Source organism: Nannospalax galili, unplaced genomic scaffold, assembly GCF_000622305.1.
Source record: "Nannospalax galili isolate Female #2095 unplaced genomic scaffold, S.galili_v1.0 scaffold578, whole genome shotgun sequence".
Classification (NCBI taxonomy): domain Eukaryota; kingdom Metazoa; phylum Chordata; class Mammalia; order Rodentia; family Spalacidae; genus Nannospalax; species Nannospalax galili.
Window position 1 is genome coordinate 4,062,811 of NW_008342282.1, and position 8,991 is coordinate 4,071,801.

General features: G+C 46.5%; 1 pseudogene; it reads right to left on the minus strand.

Moving 5' to 3' along the window:
• The window catches only part of LOC103738190, an 11,347-nt pseudogene extending 6,472 nt beyond the window's left edge, over nucleotides 1-4,875 (minus strand).
• Between the last annotated feature and the right edge of the window lie 4,116 nt (nucleotides 4,876-8,991).

An 8,991-nucleotide genomic window follows, 5' to 3' on the forward strand; every position in this document is an offset into this window, starting at 1 on the left:
GCAATATACATTTACACACGCAGTAAACTTGTACAACTAAATCAATTAATATAACCGACACAATATACTAACAGTGTAATTCATTAAGTTAAACTAGTTTTTACTATCACTTAAAAATTTAGTGACCACTTATTTTCCACTAACTTCTGAAGATACAGTGCTGTAGTATTACACCTTTCCTGTTTCTAGCTTGTCAATACTTGTAATATGCCATAATTTGTTTCACAAAGAGGGTTATTACAATTTAGTTCTTCTACTCCTCAACCAGTCAACATAAGGAGAGTGGATGAATTAAATCTCACACAGTGGCTGTTGGGTAGGCATGTCCTCTGAGACACTGAACCCCAAGAGACTCAGAGGGAGAGGGTCTAAGAACAAACTCTGAAGAAGCCTGGAAGTGCTAAAGACACCGGGAAGCACTGAGGACTCCAGGAAGCAGTGGAAAGTCGCCATCTTGGCAGTGCGTGGGAGCAGTGGTAGGTGCAGTGCTGGCAGTGTGGCTCTCAAAAGCTTAGCCAAGATGTAATAAAAGAGCCCATGGATGTATGTTTTTGTAAGTAACTTTCTTTCAAACTTTATAAACTTTACGTAAAAACCAAGGTGGGATGCATGTTGTCAGTTTTGTAGGTCCGCATTAGGACCACGTGGCCCTGTGATCCCAGAGACCAGGGTTTTACAGGGGAGAATTTGGCATTACAAATTGTTGCAGTCTGCAGGTGTCTGAGAACAGCAATGGGGATATCTCTGGGAGAAGGGGGAAGCCAGCCAGAGTTCTGGGAGTCAGGTTCAGGTCTCCAAATCCAGAGGAGCAGATATGGGCAGCATAAGGCATAGAGTGTGGTAATATGGTCAATCCTGGAGATGCCAGCAGGATCCCAGGAGAGAGTGTGCACAATTCCCATATGGTTAATGGGATTAGCAACAGTCACAAGGATGGATAGCAAAAGATGTAACTAAAATGTGGCTGCCTTCACAGATGCAGATGGATGTAATGGAGGAAATCCTTGGGTGCCATTCTATAAATGGTATAAAATAGCTCAGTTCCTTGAGCGATGGGGCTGCCACCATGCATGTATGAAAATTCTTTAAAGACTGTGGAAAGTCTACACAAACTTTTACAAGCTTTGGAAGCAAAATGGAAATCCAAAGGGGGAAAAAAGAAGCCATTACTAAGGTAGCTTGGCCACTTCTTTGCATAATAAAGGGCTTGTCCAATGCAAAGGCAAGAGCCCCAGGGCAGGCTGAAAAGAGGAGCTACTGAGAATTCAAACTTCACCTCAGAACTTGCAAATAAACTGTAGGAGAGAGAAAGAAAGCAGGAGATTTTAACTTGCCTAGGGTTAAAGGACCCAGAAAAAAAGAAATGACCGAGAAATAAAAATAGCTAAAGATGCCCTTCAAATTTAACATTTAATAAAAAAGTGGAAAAAAAAAGTCATGTTTCAACTCACTTGAAAGTCTAAACAATACTGTAGCCAGCAGAAAATACTCCATACTGCAGCTGTTGGGACTAGGGAAGACTTTCAATCAAACAATAAAGGAGTCCCTCACCACGTGGCTCCTGAGTCTATGGGACATGGGAGCAGATAAGTCCTACAGAAGCATCATAGTTGAGTCATATAACCACCCATCCATCCTTGAGACTTAGGTTATTTAACCTAGGCCAATATAGGTGGGGGTGGGGTGGGGGATAGAAATCCCGAATTAAATGACTTATGCTGTGCGAGGCATTAAAAATAATGATCATCACCAATGGAGACTCCCATGATTAGCAGGGGCTGGAGGACCATAGTAGAGGGACAGGCATTACTGAGAGAACTAGCTATAAGAAAGCAATATATGATTCCCATCTTGCTGGGCTAGACAGAACGGTGGTCACCAGAGATATAAAAAGCTTAATTAAACAAAAACCTCGAGAATGGTATGAAGCTGTAATGGTTTTACTTAATCCATTAATGGGACAGAATCTTAAAGGAGGCTTTGGAAGATCTAAGTGGCTCAAATAAGTGTGTAAAATGTGTCTATAAACTACAGATCAATCTATAAGAGATATAAATGAGAAGGCAGAAAAAGAGATCTGTTTGGGTTGCCCAAAGACAAATGTGGCAAGATTTATGTCCAGCCCAACTTCCTAAAAAAACAATTGACAAAAATCCAAATTCTGTACTAATGAGTTTCTGGAAGGCTTTAAAACCTGAGGAACAGTTCACAAAGGGAATAAAAACCATAGAAACTGTCCCAGTGGTGGTTAAGGATCTCCAAAGATTAAACAAGGTACATTTCAATCCTGAAAAAGACTATAATATTGGTGGAGGCAGTTTTTTCCCACCAGGGCCTCCCCCAACAGCCAGGTATGGTCAATGGAGAGACAGCAGATATGGTGACAGCCAGGAGACAGACCCAGGACTTGCCTGATTCAGTAAGCCAATGGTGCAGCAGGGACAAGAAGGACCCTCTACCTCCTTAGCCTCGTGCAGGGTCAGGAAACTTGAGCCAGCACGATGAGTTTATCAAGGATAAAAAGATACAAAGAGGCTACATGTAAAATCCAGAGAATGCAAAATTAACCCAAAGGGATAACCAAAGACAGTAAAGAACTAACCAAGTTAATGCCTCATATCCATGCTATGGTACCCAACAGAGATCTGTTGAGAAAACAATACAAATGGATAAAACCTTTCCATACTGTTTTAGATCTTGTCTTGTTAGGGTCTGTGACTCGGTGGGTCTCTTCTGGAGAACAAATGCACGAGTATGGAGATGCAAAAATCAAGCTGAGTTTTATTAAACCAGCTAGCTGGGGCCGACCATCCTTCCAAGACACGCAGGTCTGGTTAAAGCGATCGACCCTGAGGCAATTTTAGGTAAAGATTATATAGGCTCCCACAACCGTTACACAAAAGCCCGTGTTTATACAGCCAATAGTTTCAAAGCAAGCATTTCACAAACCAATAACTTTAAAACAAGAAAAATGTTACAACGCCCTTCAGGTGTCTCAATCGGGGAGAGATCGTTGGTATGTGCCTGGCATGACTCTTTCCTGTTATCTTGTGTAAGCAGATATGTCTACATGACATGACACAGAGCAGGCCAGGCTCCAGGGGCTATAGCACTTGCCTCTATCTCCAGATGCCTGTGTCTTCAGTTGAGTTAATTGGTTACAAGCAGTAAATTTAAACAAGTAAATTCAAGCAGTAAATTCAGACAAGCAGTATATTCAAACAAGCAGTAAATTCCTCTTTCCCTAACATTTCCCCTCTTTTTTCTAGGTCAGACTGAGGAATCTTCCTCAGCAGTATCTAAGGCTTGGTATTTCTGGTGAAGGACCAAGAGATGGACAGTATCGATCTTTTCTTGAACAAACCTTAGTAGCCTATTTATTATGCAGGGACCAATTGTGACTAGTAGCAATAGAATAATTAGAGGTCCTGCTATAGCTGAGAGGAGTGTGGTAAGCCATGGTTTATGTGTGAACCAGGACTCGAACCAGCCTTCATGGTCCTTATATTCTCTACGTCTTTTTTCTAGGTCCAGCTTTAACTTTGCCAGAGATTCCCTAACTGCTCCTGTCTTGTCCACATAGAAACAGCATTCTTCCTTTAAGGCAGCGCATAGTCCCCCTTCCTTTAGGAACAATACATCTAGGCTTCTCCTATTCTGCAATACTACTTCTGACAAGGAGGTGAGGGATTGCTCCAGGTCTGACATTGACTGCCGGAGCTGCTCTAAGTCCTTGTCAACGGCCAGTCTTAGGGCTGTAATTCCTTGTTCCCGCATCAGTAGGGATGCAATTCCCATTCCTGCTCCGGCCAGCCCCAAAGAAAAGAGGGTCCCAATGGTTAGGGCTGTGATGGGCTCCCTTTTACTCCTAAGGGGACCTAGTCTTTCTTCCCAGTAAGAGAGAAAAGATTCATGGGTGTGGTATGAAAGCCAGGGCAGAATGGCCACTAGTACACAAAACTCAGCAGTGGAGTGGCTAGAATCAGTAAATAGAAAGTAAAATAAACTTAGTCATCATTTTAGAACAATAGCAGCTGTAGGTGGGCACTATAGTATTGGAGACCAAGATTTGAAGCCTTATACCTGAGCAGTATTTTTTCTGTTAAGAACAAAATCATTACTAAGAAATAATTGTCTAAATAACATTTTACCTGGACTTAAGTCTAATGTCTGAGAAATACAATTTTTTTTTTTTAATTTTTGATTCTTAAAGAAATATACTTATTATTTTAATTTTTCGTGTCCTGAAGAGGGTATAACCCACATTTCCTGCTCCCATGGGCCGGTAATGCTTGAGGAGCATACCTGGCTTTGGGATGCTGGAACTGTGCCTACACAGGTACCAGTGCTAGAAACCTGGGAAATAGTGAATCCCCATGGTCTCCCGTCCCAGTAAGTAGGATGAGAGCTGTTGAGAGTGTAAGGGCCATTCATCCCAATTGGTTCATAGAAAGGTGGGGATCCAGGGTAGCATAACCAACATGGGTCCTCAAGGGAGGGACTGGTGTGATTTAGGGTCTCTACCACTGCTTGTATCATTTCCCACATGGGATTCTTGAAAGGAGGTGGGTTTCCCATAGTTGGGGTAGCAGATGTAGTAGGCTGGGTAATGAGCCTTGGTGTAGGACGTCGGGGCTCTGGGCGGGGAGGTTTCAGCACTGGATTGGGCCCTATTGCCAATTCAACTACTGCCTTGACCTTGAGGAAGATCTGAAACATAACCCCTATAGTCGGTGGCCATGAGTTAGGTCTCAGTCCCCATGTCAGCCCACTTGTCCACCTCCTATCTTGTTTTCCTTTTGAGGTAAAGGTGATTTTTATCTTATTAGCTTCCAGAGATACTTTTTGCCTGTCATACGGATTGATAAACCTCATGTCAATTAAATCAGGGGAAGCTTTCCATCACTCCTGTCCATTGCTAGTCTCTACGTAATCCCATTCAGCACAATAAAAACTTTCAGCACCCCCACAATGTTGCTTCCACCATCCTGTCTGGAAACTAGGGCAAGCGTAGAACCCATTGTTACAAATAGTTTGGCGGCTCTTCCAGAAACGCCAGGGTGGGTTCTGGGGGAAGGATTCCCTCAATACAAGTTCTAAGTTTACATACAGGTCCGGCCACCATGTCCACAGTGGGGCAATGCAAGAGATTTGGCCCCATTCCTCATGAGTGTTGCCATTTCGCAGGATCCATGTCTGGTGCACCGGTTGGTGGGGGTTGGTGCTTCAGGCTTCCATCAACTCTGCTGTCCTCGGGATAGTCCATAATAGGGAGCTTATCAGGAGGAATCCTTTCATGTCCAGCTCAGCTGTAACTTCAAGGGATTAGCAGTATTTGGTCGCACCTCCCACCTCCTCACACCGAATTCCGAGTCTTCAAGGGGCAAGGCCTTCCAAACGTGGGTGTGGTGGACCCAGGGAGCGATGCTGTCAACCTTTAGGGCAGTGGGGGTGGTAAACAGTACAGCATAAGGTCCCTTCCATCTGGGTTCGAGAGTTTTTACTTTGTGTCTTTTGACCCAGACCATGTCCCCTGGGACTACACCATGCTCCACAATTGGGGTTCTTTCCCCTTCATAGTATGCTTTAACTAAGGGCCAAATTTCTTGCTGTACTTTGGCAAGGGATTGCAACACATTTAAATAGTCATGGGCTGACTTCTCTTCCCCCGGGGGCTGGGTTCGCTGGGTTATTGGCGGAGGAGCCCCATACATTATCTCAAAGGGGGTGAGACCATGTACATATGGGGAGTTCCGAACGCGGAAGATGGTCAAGGGGAGGAGAGTCACCCAGTCACAACCAGTCTCAATTACCAATTTAGAAAGGGTCTCCTTTAATGTCCGGTTCATTCTTTCTACCTGCCCCAAGCTCTGTGGGTTGTAAGCACAATGCAATTTCCAATCTGTCCCCAGAGCCTGGGCTAGTCCTTGTAGGATTTACTAATGAAAGCGGGGTCGTTATCGGAACCTATAGCCTCAGGGACCCCATATCTGGGGAATATCTCCTCTATTAATTTCTTTGCTACCATCTGACTAGTTTCATGCTTGGTTGGAAAAGCCTCCACCCATCCTGAGAAGGTATCTACCATAACTAGCAAATACTTGTACCCATATTTTCCTGGCTTTACCTCTGTGAAGTCTATCTCCCAACTTCTTCCTGGGGCCCTCCACCTCTCCCAGATACCTGTCGGGTGGAGCCCCTTTGGGGCTGGTCTTAGCTTTGCACAGCTCTCGCATCCCCCAGTGATCTGATGCACTGCCTCATTCTGGTGTGGAAATATCAACTGCGTGCTCTGAAAAAGACTGAGCAACTTCTTCCAGCCTAGATGGGTGGACGACTGGTGCCCTGGCACATGTATAACTGCCACCGCCCTCGGCTTTTCCACAGCTGCTAACAGTCTTTGAACTTCCTGCAAGTTCTTCAGCTCCTTTCCTTCTGCAGACCGGAATCCTCTTTCCCAGTAGTTGGCGCCATGAATATGCACAATGCCAAAGGCATACCTGCTATCGGTATAAATGTTAGCTCTCCTGCCTTCTGCTCTCTCCAGCGCCTCTGCGAGAGCAATTAGTTCCACCTTCTGGGCTGAGGTGCCAGGGGGCAGGGCTGTACTCCAAATGACTTTCCCCTCATGCATCACTACCGCTGCCCCGGCTCTTCTAACCCCATCCCATCTGTATACCAGTCTAATTCACTAGCTGGCAGCCGCATGTCTCTCAAATCTGCCCATACCTGGATGATTTCAGAAAGAACATCTCTACAGTCATGGATGGGGGTTGACAGGTCTGGGTTTGGCAGGAGAGTGGCAGGATTCAAGGTCACTGGGGCCGAGAAGGTGATTCAAGGAGAGTCCAGCAGGAGCCCTTGGTAGTGGGTGAGCCTGGCATTTGTCATCCATTTCCCTGGAGGGTGCCTGAGAATTCCCTCCACAGTATGTGGTGCTGTCACTCTTAAGTCCTGGGCAAAGGACAGCTTGTCAGCTTCCTTTACCAGTAGGGTGATGGCTGCCAGGATGCGCAGGCAAGATGGCCATCCCGAGGCCACTGGGTCCAGCTGCTTGGGCAAGGAAGCCACCGGTCTCTTCCACAGGCCTAGTTGCTGGGCCAGGACTCCTTTGGCCACTCCCTTCTTTTCATCTATAAACAAAATGAAGGGTTTTTCTGGGTCTGGCAGAGACAAGGCGGGGGCTTGAAGAAGAGCTTCCTTTAATCTGTCAAATTCTTCTTGTTGTTCCTGACTCCACCTCCAATCTGGTCCTTCTTTGGTGGCTTCATACAGTGGACGGGCTATCTCTGCATACCCTGGGATCCAGAGTCTGCAAAACCCAGCTGAGCCAAGGAATTCCCTCACTCCTTGGGGAGAGGAGGGCAAAGGAATGGTCAGGATAGTCTGTTTTATGGCTTGTGTCAGCCATCTGGCCCCTTCCGCTATCTTGTACCCCAAGTAAACCACTGACCTCTGGCAGATGTGCGCCTTTTTGACACTGGCCCGATATCCCAGGCTGCCCAGTTCAGCCAAAAAGTTCTTTGTAGCTTCCATGCACTCTTCATGAGTTGCTGTAGCCAGCAGCAGGTCATCCACATACTGCAGCAGAGTCACATGGGGGTGCCTTTTGCAGAAGGGCTCCAGATCTTGGCTTAGTGCCTCATTGAACAAGGTGGGAGAGTTCTTAAAGCCTTGTGGCAGTCTGGTCCAGGTGAGCTGCCCTGTCTTGGTTCTTGCCACTCAAAGGCAAACAAGTGCTGACTGACTTCAGTGAGAGGGATGCTGAAGAAAGCATCCTTCAAGTCTAGGGTGGTATACCACACATGGGATGGTGGCAGGTGCCTAAGTAAGGTGTATGGATTGGGTACCTTGGAATGAATGTCCTCCACTCTTTCATTTACTCTTCGCAAATCCTGCACTGGTCTGTAATCTCCACTGCCAGGCTTTCTCACAGGAAGCAGGGGTGTATTCCATCCTGACTGGTAGGGTTTAAGGATTTTACTTCTAGCAGTCTATGGATGTGAGGCGCTATTCCATTCCTAACCTCTTCTGGCATCAGGTACTGCCGGACCCAAATGGGAAAAGCCGTGGCTTTGAGTTGGACCACAACCGGGGGCAGGTGCTTAGCGAGGCCGACTCCTCCGGTTTCGGCCCAGGCGGAAGGGAACTCTTGCAACCAGGAACTCATGTCTCCCTGGCTCCCCTTTTCTAGGGCTACTGGGAATAGGTGATATTCATCAGCCAGAGATAAAGAACACATGCACTGGCCGCAGGGGCTGTCCTTCTGAGTCCATGACTTTTACCCCTTTAGGCTCAAAATGGATACTTGCGCCGATTTTGGTGAGTAAGTCTCTACCTAGCAAAGGTGCGGGACTCTCAGACACAACTAGGAAGGAGTGGGAAACCTGATGCCTTCCCAAGTCCACTTTCCTGTTTGTAGTCCAAGCACACCTCTTAGTTCCTGTAGCTCCTTGAACTATGCTTGTGCGTCCTGGCTTTAGAGGACCGCGAGCTTGATTGAGAACTGAATACTGTGCCCCAGTATCTACCATGAAGCCAGTGGGAGTCCCCTCCATGCACAAAGTTACCCAAGACTCAGGGAGGGGAGCCAAGTCCCGTCCCCGTCAGTTTCCATCTCCCAGGTGGAGGGTCCTGATAGGACTCCCTCCTCCTTGTCTCCCTCTTCTTTGTGGGCACTATCTCTTCCAATGCCCGTATCTTTTGCACAGGGTGCACTGTTCCCGCCCTAGTTTAGATGGGTGGGGTCCTGCTCTCTGAAGCGGTTTGGAGCTCCCTTTCACTCTGGCCAGAAATATTCTGGCCATCTCCTCCCTTTGCTTCTTGTTCTCCTTTCTTTGAAATTCTCTGTCTTCTTTCCTATTCTTGTCCTGCATCTCCCATTCTTCCTTCCTTAGCCTTTCCTCCCTGTCCTCCGGGGATTCCCTAGTATTAAAAATCTTTTCTGCTTGTTGCAACATCTTCCTGATTGAAATCTCTCCTAGGTCTTCC